Source organism: Mauremys reevesii, linkage group 23 (genome assembly GCF_016161935.1).
Source record: "Mauremys reevesii isolate NIE-2019 linkage group 23, ASM1616193v1, whole genome shotgun sequence".
NCBI classification, from domain to species: Eukaryota; Metazoa; Chordata; order Testudines; family Geoemydidae; genus Mauremys; species Mauremys reevesii.
The window spans coordinates 8,911,095-8,938,205 of NC_052645.1; the positions used below are offsets into that span (position 1 = coordinate 8,911,095).

Sequence of the window (27,111 nt, forward strand, 5' to 3'; positions counted from 1 at the left end):
CCAAAACCGGGCACCTGGTCACCCTGCCTGACGCCCAGCCCCCTGGGCCCTCACCCAGCTCTGCCAGCACCCTCGCTCCTGACCCAGAGCCCTGCCTACCCCTCCCCTTCAGCTCTGCCAGAGCCCAATAGTCTGTCCTACAGCCAAGTGCCCTGTAATCCAGACCCTCAGCCCTCCATGGGCCCCCCACAGCTGTGCCAGTGCCCCTCCATCCTGACCCACAGCTCTCCCAGCGCCCCTTTGCCCACAGATCTGCCAGAGCCCTTCAACCTTGCCCCACAGCACCCTGGGAATTCCAGCTCTGAGCCCCACTCCAGCTCTGCCAATACATCTCAATCCCGACCTGCAGCCTTCCTGCTATTCCAGTCCTGGGCTCCCCACACACAGCTCTGACCATGCCCCTCAATCCTGACCCACACCCCGCCCTCCCCTCGCTATTCCAGTGCTGAGTTTAATATGAGTACCTCTGTCTGTCCTACAAGTTGTAAGCTGGTTTTGCAATGGAGACAAATTCCCATCAGGGAATACATATTATCTGTTAGTCCTTAAGGTGCCTCCGGACTCCTCGTTGTTTTTGTGGATACAGACTAACACGGCTACCCTCTGATACTTGACATCAGGGGCTAGAAGAAGCCTGCTGGATCCTTTCCCACTGTGGGTTAGCCAGCATACCAAATCCAGATCTGGGGTGGGGTAGGGCTGGTGGTAGATGGTGTCTGGTGACCCGGTCTATGCCAAGGAGGGGGTTGGGTTTGTAAACCAACCAGAAGTATGTTTCAGCCAGGGGATGGGTAGGAGTGTTTGGGTTTAACACTGTCTTGGGGGTCAGACTAGAAAAAACAAAAGGGGTGGTACTCTCTCAAGCTCCACCCAAATCCAGGCTCTGCCAACATCCTTAAGCTCTGCCAACTTGTCACTCCAAAATGGGATGCCACTCAGTAGATTGTGTGGATTACCGTAATGTTAGGTTCACCTCTCCCCTTCCTGGTATGCTTTAATCAGTAGTGAAATATTTACATTTGCATAATTAGGCTTCACAGTCACTGCCCCATTGAGATGAATGGGGGAAGTTCACACTTTCGGTGGAGCTATTGGTTCAGGCTGTCTGCAAACTCAAGCAAGCGCCACCGAATTGCATTATGCCAAGTTCCAATTCTGCAGAATTTCTGTGCAACTGGAAGCAAACAGAGACTTAATATATTTAATGAAGGTTTAAACTGCAGCGCACAAGCTGTCTGCTCCCAGAGGAAAGCACTGGCTCACTGAGACACTGCAAACCAGCCCGGTCCAACCCTGGCCTGCCCCAGCCAGCCAACATGTATCACAACAAGCACAGTGAAAGCCAGCTTTGAACCTTCTATTGACAGGTTCTCAAACACCCCTCCCTTTAACAGGGAACTGGGCCTTTCCTAGCAGGTGGGGACGGATTACGGAATGAGAGGCAGCCTCCAGGCAACTGAGCCAGCCCAAGAAAGGCCGAGGAAGCTAGAGCGTGCACCCAGGCGTGCATTATACACTGGATTAGCCATCCATTGCTTTAACCACTCAACCACCTTACCACACAAAAGGGGCCATTTGGCTACTAAGCAGGGGACTCTGCATTGCCATGCAGCGGGGAGGGAGAGGCACATCTGTGTGCAAAGCCAAGTGTGTGAGGACCAGATTTGGCGCTAGCAGCCACCAGGCCCTGCTCCTGAACGGTTGCTATGGAAACACACTGGGGGTTGCCTAGGGCCCCAAGGTCTGTGCTGCACTCTCCATTGTGCTGTCACACCGGGAGGTTTGAGCATCACGGAGATTGGACCTGGCTGGGCGACTCCTAGGACAGGATTATACAGGCCAGAGGCACATGGAGCCTCTTTCCTGGGCTGGCATTTGTTGATTGTGGCTGGATTTATTGTCTAGGCCATAAAACAGATACTTCCCCAAGGCCGTGTAGTGGTTTAGTGCAAGGTAAAACCTAAGGCTTTGTCTACACTGGCACTTTCGTCACTAACGCTTTTGTTGCTCAGGGATGTGAAACCCCGCCCCCCCCAAAATGACATAAGTTTTAGCGATGAAAAGCGCAGTGTGGACAGCGCTTCGTCAGCGGGAGCCTTTGGAAGTGGTTTAATTTTGCCACCGGGAGAGAGCGGCCACCTTACAACGGCACAGCTGCAGTGGCACAGCGACACTGCTGTAAGGTGCGCCGTGAAGACATGGCCTAAGGAACTTAAACGGCCACTGTGGAGCAAAGCCGGTGACCAGAGCAATTAACTAGCTGCTAGTGTAAGGGAGCTGGCACCTGGCAGGCAAGCACCAGTGTGAACAGCTGGGCACACACATGCACTTCGATGCACATCAGCGCACCTCCACACACACACACACGTGCACTATGGACACACGTGTACCGCACATACATGCACACACACATATGTAAGCAATATGCCCCATGGCACACATACACTGTGCCCTCTCCAGTTTGACTGTGTGCACTGGCACAGTTCTGCTTTCATAGAATCACGGGGCCAGAAGTGTCATGTAGTCTAACTGCCGGGTGTTTTAGCTTATCCCAGGCTCCTGGATCTATTCCTGTCTGCATTGGGGTGAGTCACTGAGGACCTGATCCTGTGCTCGTTGCACACACAAGAGTCCCACTGAGGGGCCTTTGCCTTGCTGTGCCTCAGTTTCCCCATCAACAAAGGGCACACTGACACCATCTGGAAAGCAGAAAGACATTCAGATCCATGTGTGGCACATCTGCTTTCTGCCCTGCTAGAGGCTGCTTGTCAGACAACTTCTAGGTGGGGGTGGCTGGCTACTGCACCTGCTGAAAGGCCAAGGCAGAGTGTTTTTAGTTCCTCCAAAGGAGGTGTGACACTGACACGTTGCTCCAGGCAGTGATTCAACCCCTGGGTTAATCATTGACTCCTCCCTTCTCTCTTCTCTCTCGCACGCCTGAGCTCACTTTTATTCCTGCCAGGACAGAACCTCTGCTCGCTTCCCACGGTATATTTCTGTCTGACCAGACGGCAGATGCAGCATTCAAGGACTTCAGAACCTTTGATGTAATTGCTTAAAAAGTAACATCATAGCACATGGGCAGCTCTGCCTGAAAGCGGGAACGTCTGGGTGAGTTGGTTATTTCCGTCTGCTCGGCCCAGGGCTGTGTTTTGGGGTCATTACGCTAGCACAGGGCAGGGAAGGGTGCCAGCTCTGTATTCAGTCACCTTGATAATGGGGACATGCTCCCTGTGCTTGTGCCTGGCCTAAATTTCTCTCTGCACCTCCCACCCTAACCCTAATCCCCCCAGACTGGCTGGATCTCATTGTTTCCAGCCCAAGTAGCAGTGACTGTTTGTTTTCTTGCTGTTTCTTAATTGCAGGGCGTCAGGCATGTGCCAGGCTGAATAGGCAGGGAGGGGCCTTTTGTTTGGATTCCTTCTGGTGCCAGCCAAGAGGCTCTGTATTCGATATCTTCAGTCGGTGCTAACAAATTCTGGGAAATTTCGTTCCCCCCTGCCAGAATTCCCCCGAGAGGGAATACTTCCCACTCCCTCTCCTAGAGCCTGGGGTGCTGAGCTCCGGGGGAGTTGAGAGGACTCAGCACCTCACAGGATTGGGCCCCAACCTGATGTGTGGCGTGGCTGCTGGATGTTAACCAGCTGCCATGTTCACCAGCCGGAAGAGCTGTAGGTAGTATGCCCTGTAGGGCTGCCGGGGGGGGTCATTGTCCAGAGGCCACACCGAAAGCCAAGCAACTGGGGTTAAACATTCTGTATCACATCAGTGGCACCTCCATCCATCCCAGTCCTCCTGCACCCCTGCCCAGACAGTTGGCTCTGTGTGGCTGAGACCCTGTCTGGGAAGTGCCACCTGGCTCTTATATCTGCAAAGCAAGAAGAGGCGAGAGATTTCTCCTGGTAACCCTTGGCACCTCCCCCAGACCGCTGGGTGTGCCTGGCATAAAGAGCAGGGAAAGTTACTGCCTGCTTCCAGGCACTGTCTGTCTTGCTATGTAACACCTCCGAGCAGAGAAGAGCTAGGATAAAAGGGTCTCACAGCAATAGCTTTAAAGGCCCCGCATTCACCAAGGAATAGCAGCAGGCAGTTCCTCCTCCTGCTCTCTCGATTGTTTTGTGACTAGAAAATCGCCGCTCTCTTTGCCGTGTTTGATTATTTATGGATTCATTATATGATTGTTGGCGTTAGCTGAGCAGCAGCAGCCCAGACCGGTAGCTCTTTGGCCAAGTAAAGTAAGTTTCTAGCCAAAATAGGCTAGTGATTAAACAAGGGACTGTGAGCCAGGACTCCTAGTTCTACCACTAGCTGCCTTTATACCCTTGGGCCAGTCAAATCCCCCTCTCTGGGTCTCATTCCCCTTCTTTTGGGGTTATTCACTTACCAGCCTCAAAGGGAGTCTCAAGGCTTAATCCACTGCTGTTTGCAAGTTACTTCGAGATCTCTGCAGCCAAGTATTGTTATTTAAATGGGATTACCGGTTACTGACCTTCTCTTTTCTCCTCTATGAGTAACTCCGGCTCAGCCAGCCGGGCTCCCTCCCTCCCTGGCAACCTGCTCTGTGTACACTGTTCAAAGTGACAGCAGTTCCCACTTTGCTTCTGATCTGATCGCAAGCGACTGTTTCCCCAGCCCAGGCTCCAGCAGCTGACGCAGAGGGATTTGCTGGGTAAGGGATGGAAAATCACCTTCAAATAATATTTGCTGAACTCTAAGTAGACAGGGAAGGAAAGGACTGGCTTGGGTCACCTCGGGCTGCATGATGCAGTTTCACTGCAAAACTGACCTCGCAAACCCTACAAGGTTCCCTCTGCCAAATTTAGAATCTGCCAACCAAAGAGGGCCAGATTTTGCTCCCATGTACACCCATTTAGATCAGGACTATCTGCACTAAAACAGTTAGCAACACTGCAGTAAAACTGGTGTGAGATCAGCAGTATTGCCAACCTCAAGAGATCAAAAATCAGGAGGCAGACCCCCCAAAATGATGAGATTGGCCCAAAAAAAATGAGGGGTTTTTTTTTTTTTTTCAGTCTGTCGTTTGACTTTATCAATCCTCTCTCTATCTCTGTGCCAATGTTCGGGAGAGAAGTTCAGGTTGAAAGGGCAACCTTTAAAGAGCACAGAAATGCACGTCTCTCCCTGGCTGGTCTGGTGGAGACGCCACGGACCTTGTCTTCATCCCTGAGAGAGGGGAACTGCCAGCTATTCCTTCACTTCTTGGCTTTTCCCTGGCCTGGGACATAATGACACCACTTCCCTGACTCCCCATTCCTCTGCTCTGGTCCCACAGCACCACTTCCTCAACTCCCCTCCCTCACCTTCGTCTGCCCCAGGCCCGCTCTCTGCTCTGGGGCCACACGTGAAGGCCTGGTCCAGTGGCAGGTCCTAGGGGCTCTCACACAGAGCTCTGCCCAGCCCTGAAAAGCACAAGATCAGAGGAGATCACGACAGCTCCTCCTGCAGGCATCAAAATCCTGTGACCCAAGATAAGCTCGAAGAGTTGGTGTGATGCTGGTACACTGCCTTCCCCCTATCCCTTCCTCACCAGCACCCTAAGCTGGGGGAGCTGCCATCTGATCCCCACCCATCACTGTCATTTGCACCCTCTCAGCCTTCCCTGTCCCCGTATCCCCCCACATCCTCAGCATCCTGCTATACCCCCCACATCTCTCTGCCCCCTCTTGGCCTTCCCTCTGTCCCCCCACAAACACCTGGCCTCACTGGCACAAGCTCCCACCCCCCTCAGCTTTCCCCCTGCCACCCCAGATCCCCCTGTACCCCCAATCTCTTGCCCCGCTCTTGACCTCTCCCAACCCCCAGATCCTCCCCATGCCCCTCACACCCCATCTGCCTCCCTCCCGCTCCCATGCACCCCCTCATACCCCAAGCCTCGCCTCGTCCCCCCACATTCCCTAAGCCTCCCTCTTGTCCCCACCCCCCTGCCCCCCACATCCCTCTGCACCCTCCAGCCTCCCCATCCTCTGAACCCCCCTCAGGCTCCTCCTTGCCCCCCCATCTCTTGCACCCAGGGCCAGCGCTTCCATTAGGCAACCCAAGGCGGTCGCCTAGGGCGCCAGGATTCAGGGGGCGGCATTTTGTGCGCTCCCCACAGGGCGCACGGGAACTTCCGGTTCCGCTCCCGTCGTGCTGCCGAAGAAGGACCTTCTGTCAACGTGTAGCTCAATGACTGCCGCTGTCACCTGCGGCATTTCAGCGGAGGGTCCTTCTTCAGCGGCACGATGGGAGCGGAACCGGAAGCTCCCGTGCGCCCCGTGGGGAGCGCACAAAATGCCGCCCCCTGAATTCTGCCTAGGGCACCAGAAACCCTGGCGCTGCTCCTGCTTGCACCCCTCTTGGCCTCTCCCCGGTCCCCTCCCCCTATTACCTGCATCCCCTAAATCTGCCTCTTAATACCCCTCACTTTCCCCATCCCCTTTTCACAGCTTCGCTCCTGCTCCCCACGGTCCCTGGATCCCACCAGCCCCTGACCCATTGAGTGGCAGCCATTTGGTCTGTGGGCATGGTGTCAATCTCACTGAAACCAGCAGAAGGCAGCAGCCATCTTTGCTAAGGGCAGGCACACTTCCGATGGGGCTAGACGGTGGGGAAATGGCGGCCATCGTGCTGCTAATGGGAGATGGAGGCCATTTTGAATAAGGGAAGAATTATGAGTTGGGGCCTTTCATTATGTTTTCATGAGACAGGTTAACTCTCCCCGCTCCCAATCACTAGAGTCGTGATCAAAGTGCGGGAGTTGGCCATACTGGATCAGAATCTGGTCCCGGGGTTCCGGGACAGAACTTGGATCATGTGGGCCCGATTCTCCATTGCCCTGTGCCTGGCAGGGTGAAGCGTGTGAAATGCTGCCTCAGCGGAAGGGTGGCAGCCCTTTGTAATGGCAACAGGAGGTGCGGAGTGACAGAGGGTTGGGCCACTGAGCTCTGGCAGCGCCAGGCCTCAGCGTGACGTTTATTTTATTCCGTACGTCCTAGAAGCAGAGCATGAAGGTCTCCCAAGCAAGGACTGTTAGTCTCCCTATAGTGCAGCCCTGCCGGGCGGTTGGAGGTCCATGCTATGTTGGTGTGATGCTGGTACACTGCCTGTACACTGTCGTTGTCTGTAATGTAATTTCCTTTGGAAAACAAGGGTGTAAATTAAAGGGGAAATCTGAGGCTGTGTCATCTCCCCAGTGATAAGGAAAAGGGAACACAGGTTGCCAGCTGGCAGGGAGGCAGATGCAGCCTGCAGCCCCCTGCTGAAATATGGTCATGCTGGGACAGCAGCTGCTTATCTCTGCTGCATTTAAAGAGACAGCTACAAGAAAGAAAAAATAAAGCAAGCCGAGAGAGGGTGCTACCCAAGGGTGATGCTGCAGGGACGAGGGTCAGTAGGGAGTGACCAGGCTGTATGGAGGGGACTGTGTGCATGGGGACTGGCTTCCTGCCTTCGGAAGGGCAAGGGATGTGCCTGGGAAGACATGCTCAGGTTTTCAAGGTCGGAGTCTGGTGTTTGAAACGGCTGGGGCTTTTCATTGACATTGTTTCTCTACAATAAAAGCAGGCGGCTTTGGCATCACCTGCTGTGGGCATGCAGAACCCATACCTTGCCCCCAGTAGCAGAGAAGATGTCTTGGGAAACGGAGATACATTTCACAAAGGGCCATAGTTTGAGCTAGCAAGTTACAGAGGCTGCATCAAAGCCGACTGCCACCCCCAAGTGGTTACGTCCACGACAGTAACAGCTAGAGGGCCCACTGCACTAGGTCTGTAATACACCTAGCGAGTGCCAATCCCTGCCCCACAGAGTTTACAGTCTAAATAGACAAGGCAGAATTATTATCCCCATAGGGAACTGAGGCTGAGATTAAGTGACTTGGCCAAGGTCACACAAGGGTGAGGAAGGAGTCAGTGGCAGCACCAGGACCTGAACTCAGCATTGCTGAGTCCCAGTTCAGTACCTTAACCACAGGATCGTCCCTGTCTGCACACTGAGTTACCTGACTCTGCCAGTACAGCTAGGAGTAATGGAGAAGAATGGCATCCAAGTGTCTCCTGGCTATTGTGTCTGTCTATGAGTGTCATGTAGTGCCAGTCTTCAGTTAGGATCAAGTCATTTTATACCAGAAACGGAGCAATAACCAGTCCTGAGCAGGTTCTATGTAGAGAAAAAGGGGCCCCTGCAGCAGGTCTTCAGGGCACTTCGGCGGCGGGTCCTGGAGCGGAAGCACCCGCCGCCGCCGAATTACCGCCGAAGCGGAGGCCCCCCGCCGCCGAAGACCCCAGGCCCCCTGAAACCTCTGGGCGGCCCTGGGGAAACTGAGAGGCTTACGTCCGCTTGTAAAGCAGAAGGTTTCGTTTCCCAAATGCTGTGGCCTGGGGAGTTTCTTCGGCCGTGTTGACTCTGTAAAGGCAGTTCTGGGAGGAGACCGAGGGTTTGTCTACACTCCAGGTGCTCCACTGAAGCTATTCCGCTGTGGTGTAGACACTTACTACAGAGAAGGGGTTTTCCCTGTCGCTGCAGTAAATCCACCCCCTCGAGAGGCAGTAGCCAGGTCCACAGAAGAATTCTTCTGCCAGCCCAACTGTGTCTCCACTTTGAGGAACCTGGACGGGATGGGGCTGTGCGCTGGGGCTCAGGGCTGGTCTACATTTTTCACAGCCCTGAGCAATGTACCTAGGTCGACCAGGCCCAAGCCCCAGTGCACAGCCCCATCCCGTCCAGGTGCTTTTCGTCCATGGCTCTGCTGCTTCTCTGCTCCACTCCTCATCTGATGGCACAGTGACAGCAGGCTGGCAGGGTGCTTCGGGAGCACTCCTGTCTGGAGTGAGCGATGCTTCTGGGGGGCCCAGCCGGCCTGCCCTGCCCTGCCCAGAAGTGGGTCCCCATTGTGCTGGGGGGGCGCGCTTGCACACACACACACACACGCTCCTCTGCTGAACTAGCCTCAAAGTTAGACCGTTTTTCCTAACCTCCAATCGAAATCTCCCTTGGTGCAAACCCAGCCGATTTCTTCTTGTCCTAGAAGAGTGGAAGGCACCCAGTGACAGACAGCAAACGGGCCATTGTCGGAGCTGCTCATTCACACACCCTGCCAGCATCCCCTCAGATAACAGCCTTGTCCCCTCCTATGCCCTGAGTCCAACTACCAATGCCCCTGGTCAGCCGCTGCTCATCCACTTCCTCGTCCCACCTCCCCAGGCCCCACAGTAGAGGAGTGAGCCTGGCTCTGGGCGGGGACAGTCGACTGGTTCATTGCACAATTTCAGCTCAGTGTTAGCGGCACAAAGCTGCTGAGCAACCCAGCCAGCCAGTGGTCTGAGCCCAGGGCCCACGGACGGCCCTGCAGTCACAAAGCAGCAGGCAGCCCACTGCCTGTGTAGCAAAGCAGTGTGCCCAGGCCAGCTCTCACAAGGAACCCGACAATAACAGCAGGGGCTGCAGCACTCTCACTGCCCGTGGAAGTGTGGAGCTAGGATCACCCTGACTACAAACCTTCCGTGTCGCTGGGCATCCCGGTGCCAGCAGCAGCTGGGGCAGCAGGGCTGGGGATGGGAAATTAACGAGTCTGCCACCTTTATCCATTTCACCATCTGTTCTGCTCTAAGAGGGCTCATTTTCTTTCATGCTTCCGCTGGGTAATTACCAGCATGGCGCTGATGGTGCCCCTTATCCTAATGAAGTGAGCATCCTCTCCAGACAGTCTGCAAAGGAGCCGGTTCCAGCTCCTTGCCCCCACGGGCTCATTGCATGGGCACTGGAGAAGGAGGCACCTTGGGGGCTGGATGTGGGGCCAGCAGGGTATTGCATGAATCTTTGTTCCTGAGACACTCATGCATGCAGAGATGTCCCTGCACTCTTCAGGACAGAGCAGTTATCAGTTAATGTCACCGACGACCGGGATGGAGGGATGGCGTTGGCGTTGTCCCCTGGAGACATCTAGGTACCTTGAGGGAAATGCCACAAGAGCCTTGCAGAGACTGGGGAATTAAAGACAGTCCATTTATATTAGGCTGTTGTGCCGTGTCCCATAAGTTCTGCTGGGGCACGGGAAGCAGTGTTGCCAATTCACCTGATGCTATCACAAGTCTTGTGATATCTGGTTTATTTCTTAAAGCCCCAGCTCCTGGAGTCATGTGATTACACAAGAAGCTCAACTTTTGTTTTTTAAAAAAGGAAGTTTCTAGCCCCCACGTTGGTGGAGAAAAGCTTGAAAACATGATGTGAGTGTGTCCTCAAAGCTCCAAAACCAGACAGCAAAGAAAAAGAACCCCACAATTACTTTGTAATCCATTCTCATGCTTGTGGGGCCTGGCGTATGATTTGGGAACTTGGGGGACTGATGGTACCAGGAAAGACACTTTCCAACAGTCTCTTGGATGCCCCAAACAAACCACCTCCCTGCAATGGTTTTTAAAGACAATGGAGAAGGAGCAGTGAGCTGCACTGGCCCCTTCTCACTCAGCAGAGCTGCCCTCCGTGCGTGTCCAGAGGCAGCGCTTCAGGGACCGAAGTTGGTGTTCACAGCTTTCGTCCCCATGGATTGGGGCTGTGACTCGCCCGCTGGCAGCCGTGTTGTGTCCCAAGGTCCGGTAGCAGGACCCGAGGACGTGGGGAAGGTTCTGCAGTAGCACAGACAGCTGCACAGCTGCAAGCTGCTGGGAGTACGAAGCTGCCTGCACCCCATGGGTATGTACTTGGGCCGGCTAGTCCACGCCGCTGCTGCTGTCGCTGGTCCGCTATTTTTAGCATGGCTGCTCACGCGCGTGTCTGCGTGAGCTGGGAGGCACATGCCTAGCTCGTAGTGTCGACCTAGCCTCAGAGAAACATTTGGCCCCATGTGAGTCTAGTGGTAGTTCTAAATATAGCACTTCATAGCACGGAGATGGAAAGTTTGAACATTGTTTGCCGTCAGCCTCATCCTCTGCCCTATCGCAATCTCCCTGATGCTACAGGGGCTGCTAAGAGGAGGGATTTGGAGGAAAGCAAAGGTGCTTGGCATGAGGTGGTTGCAGACTCCCCTCCATTGTCAGGGTCCGGCACCCAATACCCGATCAGAGCCAGCTTCCGAGCAGCAACCACACAAAGGGTCCAATGCTGTGAAACTGAGAGTGGGTTTGGCCCGTGTGGGCTGCTGCTATCCCGTACAGGCCTGGGGCTGTGTTATTTCCTACAGATGCCCTTTGGTACCTGGAAAGGCAGGTGAGTGGATCTTGCCCTCAGACCCCGCAGCTGTAACACGGGGAGAGGAGCCCTCCCTGACCTTGTGGCGGTGCTGGGAGACTCTCATTCAGGAATGTTTACGTGGTGCTTTGAGACCTTCAGATGGGAGGTGCTGGAGGGGCCTGGATACCTTTCTTATGCACCAGCAGCTCTGAATGGTCCAGGTCACATTGAGAAATCTCCCCCCACTCTCCCAAGTAGTCGTCTGTGCTCAAGAGCCTCTGACTTTACAATGTGGGGTCTGGGTGAAGGCTGGCTCCCTGCACTCTCTGGTGGCCACCAGGCGACATGGCCCTGCCTTGCTGTCCCGTCAGCATGCCCACTGGCTGGGTCATGACCTGCGTTCCAGGCGGGAGCCAGCCAGCGGCATGGCCTGCAATCAGAACAGGAGAGGAAAGTATCATGCCCTCCTGTGGCTGTGGCGCTTTGGTCTGGTTTCGGTTGTTGGGTACAGTGTGGTGGTGGCCGGTGATATACAGGAGGTACGGCTGGACGATCTGGTGCCCTTCGGGGATTAAACTGTGTGACTCTCTGGGTACATCTACACCGGGGATCGGCAACCTCTGGCACGTGGCTCGCCAGGGTAAGCACCCTGGTGGGCCAGGCCAGTTTGTTTATCTGCCGCGTCGGCAGGTTCGGCCGATCGCGGCTCCCACTGGCCGCGGTTCGCCGTCCCAGGCCAACGGGGGAGGCAGGAAGCCGCAGCCAGCACATCCCTTGCCCAGGCCGCTTCCCGCCGCCCCCATTGGCCTGGGACTGTGAACCGCAACCACTGGGAGCCGCGAGTGGCCGTAAACAAACTGGTCCGGCCCGCCAGGTTGCTTACCCTAGCGAGCCACGTGCCAGAGGTGGCCAACCCCTGACCTACACTGAGATTAGACACTCACGGCTGGCCCGGGCCAGCTGACTCCGGCCAAGGGGCTGGTTAATTGTGGGGTAGACGTGCTTGGGCTGGAGCCTTGGCTCTAGGACCCTGAGTGGGGAGGGCCCCAGCGCTCGGACTGCAGCCTGAGCCTGAAGACCTTCCCCACAGTTAAACAGCCCCTTAGCCTGTGCGCCTGAATCAGCCCGGGCCAGCCGCAGTGTAGACGTACCCTCAGGCTCCTGCCTGGAGAAAGGGGCGGGCAAGAGCTGGCAGAGCAGTGCGTCGGGCTGGCTCTGATTAGCATTATTGGTGCGGGGAGCCGGAATAACACAGACCCGTCTCTCCTTTCCCTAGACATTGGGCCTACGACAGAAAGGCCTGTCCTGCTGCGCCGTATTGCTCGGGGCGCTTGCAGCTGGGCAGATTAATGCTGTCGTGCAGAAACGCCCATGGTGATATTTCCATCCCCGGCCCGGGGAGCAGCAGCCAGCGCCCGCTGCCCAGAAAGCACTCAGTGAATTAGCAGCCTCATGCTCTTTGACTGTCTCCCAGGCGCTGAAGGGGAAGTTTTGGCATGTTAGAGTGACGGGCAATTGATCGAAAAGCTCTGCCTCCAGCGAGGCAGGGCGCGTCTGTCTGTCTGTCCCACCCACCCCCGCACCCCTTCCTTCCTAGGGGTTCCCAATCCGCTGCATTTATGCCCATGATTGCAATAGGAGCCACACAGTCGTATCTGCACCACCCTTCCTCCCAGGCATTAGCCGTCGTTTTCTCTGTCCTTCCAGCTGCCTCGAGTTCTCCGTCTGTCCCATCCCTCGCTGGCCCTTGCTGTCACTCTCTGGTTCTCCCAGGGTTTTGAAGTTACTAGTTCAGTAAGGGCCTGATCCTGCAAAGGCCTGATCCTGTGGTTAGTGTCTCATGCGCTCAGCATATTGCAGGAATAGGGTCTAGATGCTGCATGTGGACCCGCCCCCTATTAGGTTAGCTGAGCTACTGCTGAGGCCATGGCGGGGGGCTGTGAAGGGAGGCAGTTAGCTGGTGGGTGGTGCAGCTCCCTGCGATTAGCTTTGTCTCGGGGAGTTTTGAGCCCCACTTTGTTATTTGCCTGGTGGGGTGGCGAGATGCCCCCGGTAGGGATCAGGGCCCGTTGTGCTAGACACCACACACACATACGGAAACAACGCTCCGGGCCTCAACGCGCTCCCAGGAGGAGCCTCCCTCTGGATTTCATTTAACACCCAGGGTGCTGGGGCACTGTGAGTTCGGGGCTCGGTGGCCCAGCCTGTGCCCATGCGTGAGGCTGTCGCGGTAAAACTGTGCCGTGATCAGTGTCTGGGGTGCTGCGGTTCTGAATGGATTTAGGGGATGGGGAACCAGGGGCGGTGCCAGACTCTTCCCAGTGGGGGGCTGAGGTGGGCTAGAGAGAAAATTGCGGGGGGGGCTGCACTATACATCTTGTGGGCACATACAGGAGCACTGAGGCTCGCCTGCCCCCACACAGGGCCTGGGAGGAGCAGGAGGGCTCTGACCCCTCACTGCCTCTTTGTGGGAAGGGCCCTGGAGCCACCTGGGCTCCGGCCTGCGGCTTGAGGTCACCCCCGCACCCCTCACATTGCCCGCCACCCCATGGCCTAGCTCTGCTCAGTGCCTGGTGAGCCCACCGCTAGCAGCCCTCGGACAGCCAGACCCATTGCAGGGTCCTCTGGTGCCTGCCTGCCTCGCTCACAGCAGCAGCATCCCCTGTGCTCCCAACTTGGCTGTGGGTCCCCGTCCCTGTGCCACCCCCACGGCGTGCAGTGCCCCACACCAGGCTGCACATTATAGCTCCACCGTGTGTCAGTCCCCTCCTCGCACGGTCTGGGACTCCTCCCGCACCTACAGTTCCTCTGTTCGGGGCTCTGTGCCCCTCATCCATGCCCCCTTCCTCTAACCATTCCCCCCTCGGGGATCCCCCCTCCCCAATGCAGCCGCCCCCCGCTGAGATCCCTTCCCCATGCATGTTCCTCTTCCCTTGTTCTGTGACCCCCGCCCCAACCAAGCCCCACCTCCCCATCTGTGATCCTCCTCTCCCATGCATGCTCCCCCCTCCCCATCAGTGAGTCCCCCTGCCCCATCTGTGATCCCCTTCCTTATGCACACTCCCCCCTGCCGTCTCGCTCCCTGCATGCTTCCTCCCTTGTTTGTTGTGATTCCCACCCCTTCCTGTGCTCGACGTGCCTCCCTTACTGCCGTGCTGCTGCTGGTGGCAGCGCTGCCTTCAGAGCTGGGAACCGAGCCCGCAGCCGCCCATCTCCAGCCACCCGGCTCTGAAGGCAGCTCCACCGCCCGCAGCAGCACAGAAGTGAGGGTGGTGATGCCGTACCAAGCCACCCTTACTAATGCCTAACGTTTGAACTGTGTGCTGGGAGGGGTGGCTGCAGGGTCCCCCCTCAGCACCGCCCCTGCGGGGAACAGAAATCAACCCACTGTGGCTAGCACCCAATGCCCATTTGGGCAGAGCCCACTTCATGCTTGCCAAAGGGCTGGGCGGGGGGAGTAGAGTTTATATTGCAGGGATCAGTACTAGGCTCTTATATGGCATGTGAAGTGGGGTGCTTGGCATCCCGCACATCCCACTCAGGACTGGAGTCTCCATCACCCTGCACCTTGTGTGTCATTTACACTGTGCAAAAACAGCACCGTTCCCAGCTGGCAGCCTTTTACACGCACTTTGCGCTGGCGTCGGTGACCACTCAAGGAGCAGAGCAACGAAGATGCAGCCCCTCTCCCCAGCAGGGGGCGATAGGAGATCCACGTTGTCTGAATCCATTTTGACTGCCAGTATACGTGCTGGCTGGCACACTTAGCCCAAGCCAGCGCCCGTCTCTCCCCGACACAGAGTGTTCACAGTCTCCCATGCCCCTCCCAGAGAGCCCTGCTCCTGAGTGGGAGGGGAGAGGAGAGGGGCAGTGGGGCAAGACAGAAAGGGATTCTCTGTTCGCCGCTAGGAAATAGTCTTCTCTCGCCCCCTGAATGTGGAGTGTGGTGGAGAGAGGCCAGGCTGCGGGAGCCAGGGGAGTTCATCGTGGAGGACATTGGGGCAGCTCTGTCTGGGAGCGGCCGCTGGGCTGCATGTGGGCATCCCCAGGACGGCTCTGAGGGGTTCGCTCTCTCTTTGCACAGGCCGTGCTGCGTCGCTCTGTGGGCAAAGGCCAGTCACGCTGGGACCGAGCCCCAGTCTGAGCCCCAGATTCTCTTGGTGAAATCGCTCCCCAGGCTGGAGGACGTCTGGAGGGGGAGACCCCACCCCAGGGAGCCTACCCCAGGCAAGCGGGGCCCCTGGGAACTCGGAGAGCCAGAGCCAGCCCCTTTTGGAAGGCTGCAGGTAAGGCTGCACCTCTGCTCCTGTTCCCTCTGGGCTTGGCTGAGTGTCACCCACTTACAATGTGCTAGGACAGAGCCAGGGCTGCTGGCAATGGCAGGTCCCTGGAGATGGTCAGCCGGAGGCTGTGATTCCCCACAAGGGAAACCTGCAGGGTGCAGAACCAGAGGGGAGACGAAGCCTGGCTCAGTGGGTGCCCTGTTCCCATTGCCCTTTTCAACAGCGCAAACAAGGTTGCTCTGCAGCTGACTGCGTGCACACATGGTGCCCAGGAGCCCCGGTAAACCCTGACCCGGCCACTCCCCACCTGGCGGCCCTGCGTGCCCCACGAGAACCTTCAGCCCCACCAAACCCAAACAGCAAAGTCCCAGGCCAAGCTGGGCCGGCCCAGTGCCTTGTGAGCAGGAGGCCCCGTCCGAGAAACCAGCTCCCACTGGCACTCGCTGGGCCCCTTGTTGGGCAGCTGAGCAGAGAGGCCGAGGAGTGGCTGGGCCAAGGAGACTGAACTGCCCTCTTCCCCTACCAGGGATCAGACACTTGGTCAGGGCACATGGGGGAAGCTTGGACTGCTCCCTGCCATCCCTGCCCCCAGAGCACCCACACCCCCCCTGAGTCCTAGGGCTGTCACCTCCGAGGCACAGAAAAACCAGCTGCTCTGTGGGTGGGGCCAGGTCCAGGAGGGAGGGGCCACATCCCAGGGGAGGCAGGTCCAGGACCCAGGGGAGTAGGGATTGGTCTGTGGGTGGGGCCAGGTCCCAGGACTGGGGGGAACCATGGGGAGGGGCTACATGAGACTTGGGGGGATTTGGGGCAGGACTAGGGCTCGGGTTCCCGAACAGCTGATGGCTGCTGCAGGCAGGCAGAGCAGGGCCTGGGTGCCAGTGGGACGGCTGCAGCACACTCCCAGCCATGCCGTGCGTAGCAGGGCTGGCACGTGCTGAGAGCCATTGAACCAAACTGGAGACCCTGGAAACCACTTCAGGCCAGGAAGTGTGGCAGCACCTCCAGCACCCCTAGTTCCAGCACCTGTGGCCGTGTGTGGCCAGTAGCTAAGATCACCCAGCAAAAACACTGGCATGTTACTTTGTTCTGACGGGAAACGGGCAAGTCACGAGAAAAACCATCCGGGTGGCAGCCCTACTAGCACCAAAGTCCCGTGAAGTGCCTGAGGACAGGAAATGGCGTAGGGAGAAACCCAAGTCTGTACCCCACCAGGAGAGATCAGAAGCCCAGGTTACCCACCGTCCAGGCCGGTCCCCCTCCTGTACTGAGTCATGGAGGAGGTGAACCTGTTGTCGCCCCAGCTACAGAGCCAGGCTCTTTAGTTCAAGGTATAGATACCCCAGCTCCTGCCTCTGGAGCTCCCCTGATGCCAGCCCCCATGGCTGCTGTCACTGCCCCCCACTGCCCCTGCCCTCCAGCTCCCGCTTCCCGGAGTCATTCCCAGGCCAGCGAGTGAGTGTCACAGACAAACGGCCTGGATGGGCCAAGGCCTGGTGCTGGGGGAATTGCCAGCTGAAGGACGCCCCGTACTGTCCCCTCCCAGGAGCCCCTGCCTGCCCCACCCTGCTCCTCCCCCCTCGCAGCAGCCCCAAGAGGACCCGGGTGTTTAAAACCCCACCCCGATGCACAGGATTTCTACAGAAGCTGAGGCCGTGGTGGTGCAGATTAAAGTAACAGTATGTTCCCTGCCCCCAAGAGGCTCACAACCCAGGTTCAGTGTAGCATAGAATGGGGCCAATGGGCACAGGGTCTAGTCCGGCCGCACTCGCAGATGTGACGCGCGTGGCAGTTACAAAGTGCTGTGTGCACATCTCACTGGGAGGGACAAAAGCCGGCATGCTACATCTTTTCCTTGGCAACCAGCTAGGCCATACCAAACCCAGCCAGGTGGCCACCCTAGGCATGGGGGTGTGGCGAAGACAGAGGATTTCTCTGCCTCCATCTTGGTTTGAGTCCTTCTCCCCCCGTGTGCTCTGATCCAAAGGGTCCGAGCTCCCCACTCAGGCCCCTAGGGTGGGATGGGGAAGCAGGAGATTCTAGCCTGACCTGGGTGTGCCTTCTAGGGGAAGCATGACTGAGGTGGAGCCTGTGCTGGACTTTGCATCCTCTGGGAGGACTGGCCGCAGGAACGCCCTCCCTGACATCCTGGGCTCGCCGGCCGGCGTCAGCCCCTCCGACCTGCCTCTGAAATTAGCTGAAATGTCTCTAAGCTCAGGTATGTACCAGACAGCAGGTCTGGCCCTGCCTGATGGGCCCTGCCCTGTGTCCCCCAGGGAATCTGGTCCTGTGGCCACTGGGCCACTGGAGACAGAGGGGAGATGTGCCCTGCAGAAGGGTCACACTGCCTAGGAGCGTGGACTAGTGGTCACAGCAGGGACCTGACTCGTCACTTCCTCTCAGCACCTCTAATTCCCCATCTGGAACAATGGGGATTGTTATGTGTCATTATTGTGATAGGCATCTCTCTAGTGTGAGTATCGTTATTTATTGCTTGTGGTACCATAGTGCTTGGGAGCCCTAGTCACAGACCAGGCCACATGGCGCTAGGTGCTGTACAGATGCAGAACGGACAGATGCTCCCTGTCCTAAAGAGCTGACACGCTGAGCAGCGCCATGGCACACGGGTGCCCTGCCAGAGCACACAGCCAGCCTTTGCCTAGCTCGCCTCGCCCTGCTCCAGCGCCAGGGGAGCCTTGCCTGATGGCTAGTTCCTTCGCGGCTGTGGTCACTATGACATGGCTGCCTTGAACAACACGTTGGGCATCCTTGGCAGTCTCTGAATAAGCCAAGGAGATAGTCCCTTCTGGGCAAGGGCTGAGGGCTGGGCGACCCGGGGGCTGGCCCGGGACAAGGATATCGCGGGACTGCTGGGGCTGTCTATGGGCTGGGGGCCACCCAGGGACAGGAGATCTGGAGGGAATGGGGCTGTCTGTGGGCAGAAGTGCTGGGGGAGTGGCACTGGCTGGGAGTATTGGGGCTGGCTGGGGGCTGGAGGGAGCGGGGAGGACGGTGCTGTACCCGTTTGTGGACTGAGAATTGTGCTTTCCAGGGCTTTTCACTGCACTTGCCTCCCTTGCTCTCTCCACAGACAGATCCCAAGAAATGCAGTCCCCCTCCACAGAGGTGCCCCCGCAGCAGCCCCAAAGCCCAGAGCTGAAGGATACGTCTTAACACCTCCCCTGGGATGCACTTCTGACCAGCAGGGAAAGGAGAGACTGTTGAGCATCAACCCTGCTTGACTGGTGGGGCCTGGAGTTTGCTGGGTTTTCCTTGGTGCTATGCAGCAAGAACATCTTGTGTTCCTTGGAGCAGGGGCGTAGAGGAACCTCCAAGGGGGAATAAGCAACCACGCGTTTGGCAAAGCTGGGGAAAACCCCTGCGGGGAAACGTTTCTTTGGTGGCATTTAAGGACACGACTTAGGAACCAAGGGTGTTTGATTGGGGGTATTTCCTCATCTTCACACCCGAACAGCTGCCGCCCGCGATGTCTCCGTGCTAGGATCGTGACGAGCAACCAAGGGTTGTTCTTAGCTGAGTACGTTTGTTCACTGTGATGTTCTGGGGCACAATTTCCTTGTCTTTTCTTTTGTGATAGATGATCCAGTATCCTTATTCAGGCCTTCTGACAAGTCTGGGGCAAATGGCGCAGTGGGGGCCGTAGCATATTCTCCTCTCTGGCACCCAAAGGTGAAGCCCTTGTCTGGCAAACAGAAGCGAATCCCTTCCCAGGCTGGGTCCTGCTTATGCCGGGACCCAGTGTGACCCCTGCGACTTGCGGGATAAAGGTACCTGGAGCCCTGGCTCCCTTTAGGAGCTTGCCAACCAAAGGGGAGGACGTTTGGCAGTTTCACCAAAGTCTCAAAGCAGCCAGCAGCCCACACCGGGGCGTAAGTGATGCCAATCCACGGAGCTTAGCCCCCCGGGCTTGCCTGGACCCCCCCCCCTCCCCAGCAGCACCCTTGCCCCAGTTGTGGGCATACTGTGCACAGCTACCTCCCCCACCACTGGCCTTCAGGAGCCCCCAGCCATGGCTGCCGCCTGAGCTAATCAGGAGCACCCAGCCCTCAGGACGAAGAACTGAGAAGGGGCGTCAGTGGGTTTCACAGCAAACCCCAGAGGGGGCCGCCCTACACCACAGCAGAGAACCTCGGGCCTAGGGTTTTGCTGCCTAACCACAGGCGTTGTCTAACTGGCAGCACACTGCCCTCTGCAGGGAGATTGGTGCGTTACACAGCCCCAAATTCCCATCCCTTACCGGCCAGGATGGCAGGGAACGATCTGCAGGCGGTACAAGGCGCTACTCAGGTTTTAGGGGGGATTTAATGTTTGCTTTTCACTACAGGCGTAGAGGGACCCCCCCACCGTGCCTGGATCCTCCCTGCCCCCGAGAGGAGGAAACCTAGTGGTTTGGCTCAGATATACTGTGGCACTTCAGTGAATGCTGCCGTGGCCACATGGGGCAGGGTTCTGGATTGATAGAGGGCTCCCTCCTGCCCTCTTGCAATGGTCCCCTCCAGAGGGGAGCTCTGGGACAGAGAGCCCTGGTGTCCTGCTCCACATGGCCTCTCTTACTGTTCCTGTTGTTTGTATTGCAGTGGTGCCTAGAAGCCCCTGTCATGGGCCCAAGGCCCCACTGGGCTGGGCACTGTGCAGACACAGCGGAGACACTCCCAGCCCTGAAGATCGGGTGTGCAATGGGCCGTGCCCCAGGCTGCATGAGGGCTCGTGCTGGCTTTCTCCCCAGCACTGCCTGTGGCCACCTGGCTCGCTGGAGGGAGACAAGCACTATGCATCCATGAGGACTCACTGCCACTGGCCTCGCGTCCAGCCTTGGGCACACAGGAGCCAGGAGAATAGCCATAGGCATGGGAGGGCTCTGCAATGATTCCCTCAAAGGAATTAGTTTAGATTCAGGCTTTCCCCTCCCACTTGTGTCCCTGGGCTCCCTAACTCCTCCTTTAAGTGGGCACCCTCTGCCTGTGCTGCCAGCCCCTCCATGGTTGCCTCCAGCCATGATCTCTGGTTTGGGTGCTCAGGGGACGAGAGAGGCCCTTTTGGATTGTTGTCCTTTCCCTGGGGGCTGGGAGCATCGCCTTTGCTGGCCTTTCACCTTCTGCCAGTGCAAAGGCCAAGGAGTCTGAGGCTGACCTCAGTCTCTGAGAATGCAGAACTGCTGCCCAGGTTTCTTATTGAACCTCCTGGGCTACCAGACCCAGCAAACTGATGTGCAGGACACTCCTTCCTCATCTGTCACTCTTTCTAAGGCCAGGTCTCCAGCATGGTATCTCCTGCCTTGGCACTGGGAAGTTCCTGCTGGGAGAGGACTGAGCCGTGCAGGGGCTCTGGTCTCCCAGCTGTGGAATCAGGGTAGAGCTCTGTGCCCAGGCAGGACTAGGGTCATCACAATACAGCTGGGATGCAGAAACACATGGGTGTCGCGAGGAACAAGATGCTTCTAATAAACCTGGAAGGACTTTGTGCTGCACAGTAATACCGGCCCTTTGCCATTCTCCAGCACCTTCCATTGGAGGAGCTCAAAGTCCTACACAAAAAGATCACATGCACCCAAAAATACAACCCGACCCTGGTTACAGATGGGAATGAATATATCACTGGTCCAAGATACTTGCTACACCCAGTGTTGGGCATTTAAAAAACAAAAACCAAAACACTACAGCTCCATTGATACACAGAACAACTCCGAAAGGCTTGACAGAGACTTAAGAAATTCATTTCTCACAAACTACCTAGGGGACAAACAGACACTTCCTGCCATTAAAAAAGCTGGTATTCTCAGCTTTCCAGGGGTATAAAGCACTAATTTCTAATCATCAAAGGCCATTTTATCAGCTCTTTTAAAATCTCATCACTCCGATAACCACCTTGCTTCCCACTCCCCTCTCCGCACACTTGAATTCCAATGTGTTTTGGTAGCTGCCATCTCAAGAACTACTTGAGACAGAAACTGATGCTGCCTGGCCTCTGGAGTGGAAGCTTGGGAATCTCAGATTTCCAAGGGGATAAAGCGTCAACCTCGAACTTGAAATACCAGCTGCTAAAATCACACTGGAATGACCGTTACAAACGTGCTTTGTTGATGGGACCAATACAAATGGTTTCAGGACCAATCTGATTTTTCTAAGCACTGATCCTACGCTGAATTTGCAAAACGTCCATCTGCCAAGATATTGCTGGAAGGCTCAGGCCTAGATTCTGATCTCAGTGACTACCAGGATAAATCTGGAGTAAATCCATTGCAGTGAATGGAGTTATTCCAATTTTACACCAGTGAAAAGGAGACCAGACTCTGGCCCCCCACGGCTAAATAATGCTTGTAAAAGGATACTGGATTTAGCATCATTCCTAACACGTAAACAAGAGGTTTCCTGGATTTAATGTCTGTGTAATGTGTATGTGTGGGTGTGTGTCGGATGTGTATAGTGTGTACATGCTGCTTCCTGGAGCGTCTGAGCACAGCTGGGAACAGAGTGAATGTGGAGACTAGTTTGTGGTGGACACTTGCGACCAGGGATTGGGGCTGGGAGGAAGGTCTGAGGACTGGGATTTCCAAAGGGAAATTTCAGATGGGCACATGCCCCCAGCGCCCAAACCCTCAGATCTCATTGGTTTTGACTTGGTTGCTGTCAGGAATTGAGATGGGGCGGGGAGTGCAGTGAACATGGGGGTTCTTTTTTTAAGGGAGCAGCGTGCGTCTCTGGGAGAGTCCCGAGCTGCTCCCACCTGGGGACTTGTGTGGGTAATAAATTGTGAGTATTTTCCTGTGAACCCCCGTGCAGCGTGTGGTTTCTTTGGTCAGAGGGAGTGTAGCCACGGTGGGAGGGCCGTCCAGGAGAGAGCAGGGCTTCCCAAATGAAGTCTCTCTCTCTGGTTTGCAAAGGGAGGGGCATAGGGAGCTGAACTGCATGCAGGGTGTGTATGTTTGTGTAGGGGAAGGTGTTGCAAGCTGGGAGGATTGTGGGGTGAAGATCTCCAGGGCTAGCAGATGATCATCCGGGGTGGGGGTAAGGAAGTGATATTAGCGAGAGAAGCAGGTAGCTCGTTAGGGGAGAGCCATTCAAAAAGGGATTGGACATGTATATGGCTATCAAGAATAGCCGGAGTTCGCACAATTGGCCATGCAGAGTGTGGGGTGAGGACATACACTCAACTCAATGGCATTTCTCTGCATTTTGGTGACAATCTGAAACCCCAAAAAGCTTGGCTTCCACTAGCACCAGGCCCACCGAGTGCCAATTCGGTCAAGATACAGGGGTGAGACAGTGACATCACAGAGGCTTGGAGGAGGGGCAGCCTTCTCTGGTTTTCCCCTGAATCAGTGGGGTTCTGACCAGAGTACAGGGCAAGGGGTCTGGCCATCATATGGGTGAGGGCTCAGGACTCAGATTCCGAATGGGACCCTGTGGTGGGGGACACACCTCTTGTGAGCGCCCCCTGTCGGCTGTGAACCGCATCAGGTGGGTCTTTGGTGGCTCACCCCTCCAGCTAAGTCACACAGTCAAATGCAGGAACGAACCCCTTCCGAGGTCAAAGGTCATAGAATATCAGGGTTGGAAGAGACCTCAGGAGGTATCTAGTCCAACCCCCTGCTCAAAGAAGGACCAATCCCCAGCTAAATCATCCCAGCCAGGGCTTTGTCAAGCCGGACCGTAAAAACCTCTAAGGAAGGAGATTCCACCACCTCCCTAGGGAACCCATTCCAGTGCTTCACCACCCTCCTAGTGAAATAGTTTTTCCTAATATCCAACCAAGACCTCCCTCACTGCAACTTGAGACCATTACTCCTTGTTCTGTCATCTTCTACCACTGAGAACAGCCTAGATCCATCCTCTTTGGAACCCGCTTTCAGGTAGTTGAAAGCAGCTATCAAATCCCCCCTCATTCTTCTCTTCTGCAGACTAAATAATCCCAGTTCCCTCAGCCTCTCCTCATAAGTCATGTGCTCCAGCCCCCTAATCATTTTTGTTGCCCTTCGCTGGACTCTTTCCAATTTTTCCACATCCTTCTTGTAGTGTGGGGCCCAAAACTGGACACAGTACTCCAGATGAGACCTCACCAATGTCGAATAGAGGGGAATGATCACGTCCCTCAATCTGCTGGCAATGCCCTTACTTATACAGTCCAAAATGCCGTTAGCCTTCTTGGCAACAAGGGCACACTGTTGACTCATATCCAACTTCTTGTCCACTGTAACCCCAGGTCCTTTTCTGCAGAACTGCTGCCTAGCCATTCAGTCCCTAGTCTGTAGCAGTGCATGGGATTCTTCTGTCCTAAGTGCAGGACTCTGCACTTGTCCTTGTTGAACCTTATCAGGTTTCTTTTGGCCCAATCCTCTAATTTGTCTAGGTCCCTCTGTATCCTATCCCTATCCTCCAGCGTATCTACCACTCCTCCAAGTTTAGTGTCATCTGCAAACTTGCTGAGGGTGCAGTCCACGCCATCCTCCAGATCATTAATGAAGGTATTGAACAAAACCGGCCCCAGGACCGACCCTTGGGGCTCTCCGCTTGAAACCGGCTGCCAACTAGACATGGAGCCGTTGATCACTACCTGTTGAACCCAACGATCTAGCCAGCTTTCTATCCACCTTATAGTCCATTCATCCAGCCCATACTTCTTTAACTTGCTGGCGAGAATACGGTGGGAGACCGTATCAAAAGCTTTGCTAAAGTCAAGGAATAACACATCCACTGCTTTCCCCTCGTCCAGAGCCAGTTATCTCCTCATAGAAGGCAATTAGGTTAGTCAGGCATGACTTGCCCTTGGTGAATCCATGCTGACTGTTCCTAATCACTTTCCTCTCCTCTAAGAGCTTCAGAATTGATTCCTTGAGGACCTGCTCCATGATTTTTCCAGGGACTGAGGTGAGGCTGACTGGCCTGTAGTTCCCCGAATCCTCCGTCTTCCCTGTTTAAAGATGGGCACTACATTAGCCTTTTTCCAGTCATCCAGGACCTCCTCCGATCACCATGAGTTTTCAAAGATAATGGCCCAGTGGCTCTGCAATCACATCCGCCAACTCCTTTAGCACCCTCGGATGAAGAGCATCCGGCCCCATGGACTTGTGCTTGTCCAGTTTTTCTAAATAGTCCTGAACCACTTCTTTCTCCACAGAGGGCTGGTCACCTCCTCCCCATGCTGTGCTGCCCAGTGCAGCAGTCTGGGAGCTAACCTTGTTTGTGAAGACAGAGGCAAAAAAAGTTTTGAGTACATTAGCTTCTTCCACATCCTCTGTCACTAGGTTCCCTCCCTCATTCAGTAAGGGGCCCACACTTTCCTTGACCTTCTTCTTGTTGCTAACATACCTGAAGAAACCCTTCTTGTAACTCTTAACATCTCTTGCTAGCTGCAACTCCAAGTGTGATTTGGCCTTCCTGATTTCACACCTGCATGCCTGAGCAACATTTTTATACTCCTCCCTGGTCATTTGTCCAATCTTCCACTTCTTGTAAGCTTCTTTTTTGCGTTTAAGATCAGCAAGGATTTCACTGTTAAGCCAAGCTGGTCACCTGCCATATTTACTATTCTTTCTGCACATCGGGATGGTTTTTTCCTGCAACCTCAATAAGGATTCTTTAAAATACAGCCAGCTCTCCTGGACTCCTTTCCCCCTCATGTTATTGTCCCAGGGGATCCTGCCCATCAGTTCCCTGAGGGAGTCAAAGTCTGCTTTTCTGAAGTCCAGGGACCATATTCTGCTGCTCTCCTTTCTCCCTTGTGTCAGGATCCTGAACTAGACCATCTCATGGTCACTGCCTCCCAGGTTCCCATCCACTTTTGCTTCCCCTACTAATTCTTCCTGGTTTGTGAGCAGCAAGTCTAGAAGAGCTCTGCCTCTAGCTGGTTCCTCCAGCACTTGCACCAGGAAATTGTCCCCTACACTTTCCAAAAACTTCCTGGATTATCAGTGCTATCAGTGATATCTTTTGCCCAACAGGTGGTGCTCTAGTGTTAGAGCTGTAAAGCCACCCCCTTGTGCAGAAGGAGTCTGATCGGATGATTATTGTTCAACTCCATATTTCGCGCTCCAGGATTTATCAGGGCCTGGTGTTCCTGGATGTGGGCTAATGCTGAGATCTGACAGGGCTGCTGGGTCCAGTGCAAATCTGCTCATTTGCTCTGCAGTGCAGTTGCCCCATTGGTGAGGTCAGATCTGATTGCAGGACGGGGCCTTAGCTTGGCTCTGTGCTTGTAATGCCCGTGGGCAGCAGGCTCCGGTTGTATGAGAGGACTTTGTTTCCTGCCCTTCACTCATATACCACAGGTGAAGATGCAGCCACACAGCCCTGTGCTGTGAGCTTATTAGTCCTTGCAAGTGAAGCGTTTGGCTGGGGCCGTAGCTGGAAGAGCTGCACAGAACAGCTGTGCTGTAACGCGGGCTGTCTTTCATCCAGCCTCAGTCCAGGGGGGTGCAGAGGGGAGCTAAACCCCAGTCCTGGCTATTTATGGTAATTAACGATCTGTGTAATGCCACTGCTGGAGGAGTCACCCAGGAGGGCTGAACGTGTGGCCTCTGGGTCAAACACACACTTCTGCTAAAACATCAGGCAGCAGACCCACACCCACGAAAGCTCATGCTGCAAAACGTCTGTTAGTCTATAAGGTGCCACAGGATTCTTTGCTGCTTTTACAAACCTCTGTATGTGATCTAGCCACTAGAGGGCATAGTAACTTCTGCCTGTCTCACTACCTAAGGGTTTTCTATAGCGTCCATCGCTGCAGTATGATATTTGTAGTGTGATAGCTCCTAAAAGCCCCAGCCATGTGCCAGAACCCCATTGCAGTGCTAGGAGCTGAACAAACACAGAACAAATCTAAGTGTTACCTAATTCTTGTCTTTCCAGATGGGTATAGCATTTGCCTTCAATGAACATCTTCAGCTCCTGGGCAGCTGTTGAACAGCTGTCATGAACAGCCCCAAAGTCTTGTGTGGGGCCGGGGTGAGGGATTTGGGGTGCGAGAGGGAACTCTGAGCTGGGGCTGAAGGGTTTGGAGTGCGGGAGGGGGCTCTGGGCTGGGGGTGGGGACTCTGGCTGGGGGTGCGGGCTCTGGGGTGGGGCCAGGGCTGAGGGGTTTGGGATGTAGGATAGTGCTCCAGGCTGGGACTGAGAGTTTCCAAGTGTGGGAGGGGGATCAGGGCTGGGGCAGGGGGTTGGGAATCAGGATTGGGGCAGGGGGTTGGGGTGTGGGAGGGGTCAGGGGTGCAGGCTCCGGGCAGCACTTATCTCAAACACCTCCTGGAAGCAGCGGCATGTCCCCCCTTCGGCTCCTATGCGAAGGCATGGCCAAGTGGCTCTGCGCGCTGCTCTGTCTGCAGGCGCTGCCCCCGCAGCTCCCATTGGCTGTGGTTCCCAGCCAATGGGAGCTGTGAAGCCAGTGCTTGGGATGGGGGCAGCACATGGAGCCCCCTGGCTGCCCCTACGCATAGGAGTTGAAAGGGGGACATGCCGCTGCTTCTGGGAGCCGTGGAGAGACACAACAGGTAGGGAGCCTTAGCCCCGCTGCACCGCAGACTGGACTTTTAACAGCCTGGTCGGCAGTGCTGACCGGAGGCACCAGGGTCCCTTTTCGACTGGGCCTTCCGGTCAAAAACTGGACACTTACAACCCTGGCCCCTCTGCAAAGCCATGTGAAGTGACAC

The 27,111-nt window shown here is 55.7% G+C and overlaps 1 long non-coding RNA gene across 2 annotated transcripts; it reads left to right on the forward strand.

Annotated features, from left to right (window-relative positions):
* The first annotated feature begins 1,828 nt into the window (after window positions 1–1,828).
* On the forward strand, window positions 1,829–22,194 carry LOC120389005. 2 transcript variants are annotated; one of them, XR_005590705.1, is made up of 5 exons: window positions 1,829–1,953; window positions 2,963–3,111; window positions 15,251–15,452; window positions 17,516–17,667; window positions 18,541–22,194. It is a non-coding gene; the product is annotated as an uncharacterized LOC120389005 (long non-coding RNA). The 2 variants fall into 2 exon arrangements; XR_005590706.1 differs by having other exon boundaries at window positions 1,835–1,953; window positions 2,968–3,111.
* Window positions 22,195–27,111: the final 4,917 nt, after the last annotated feature.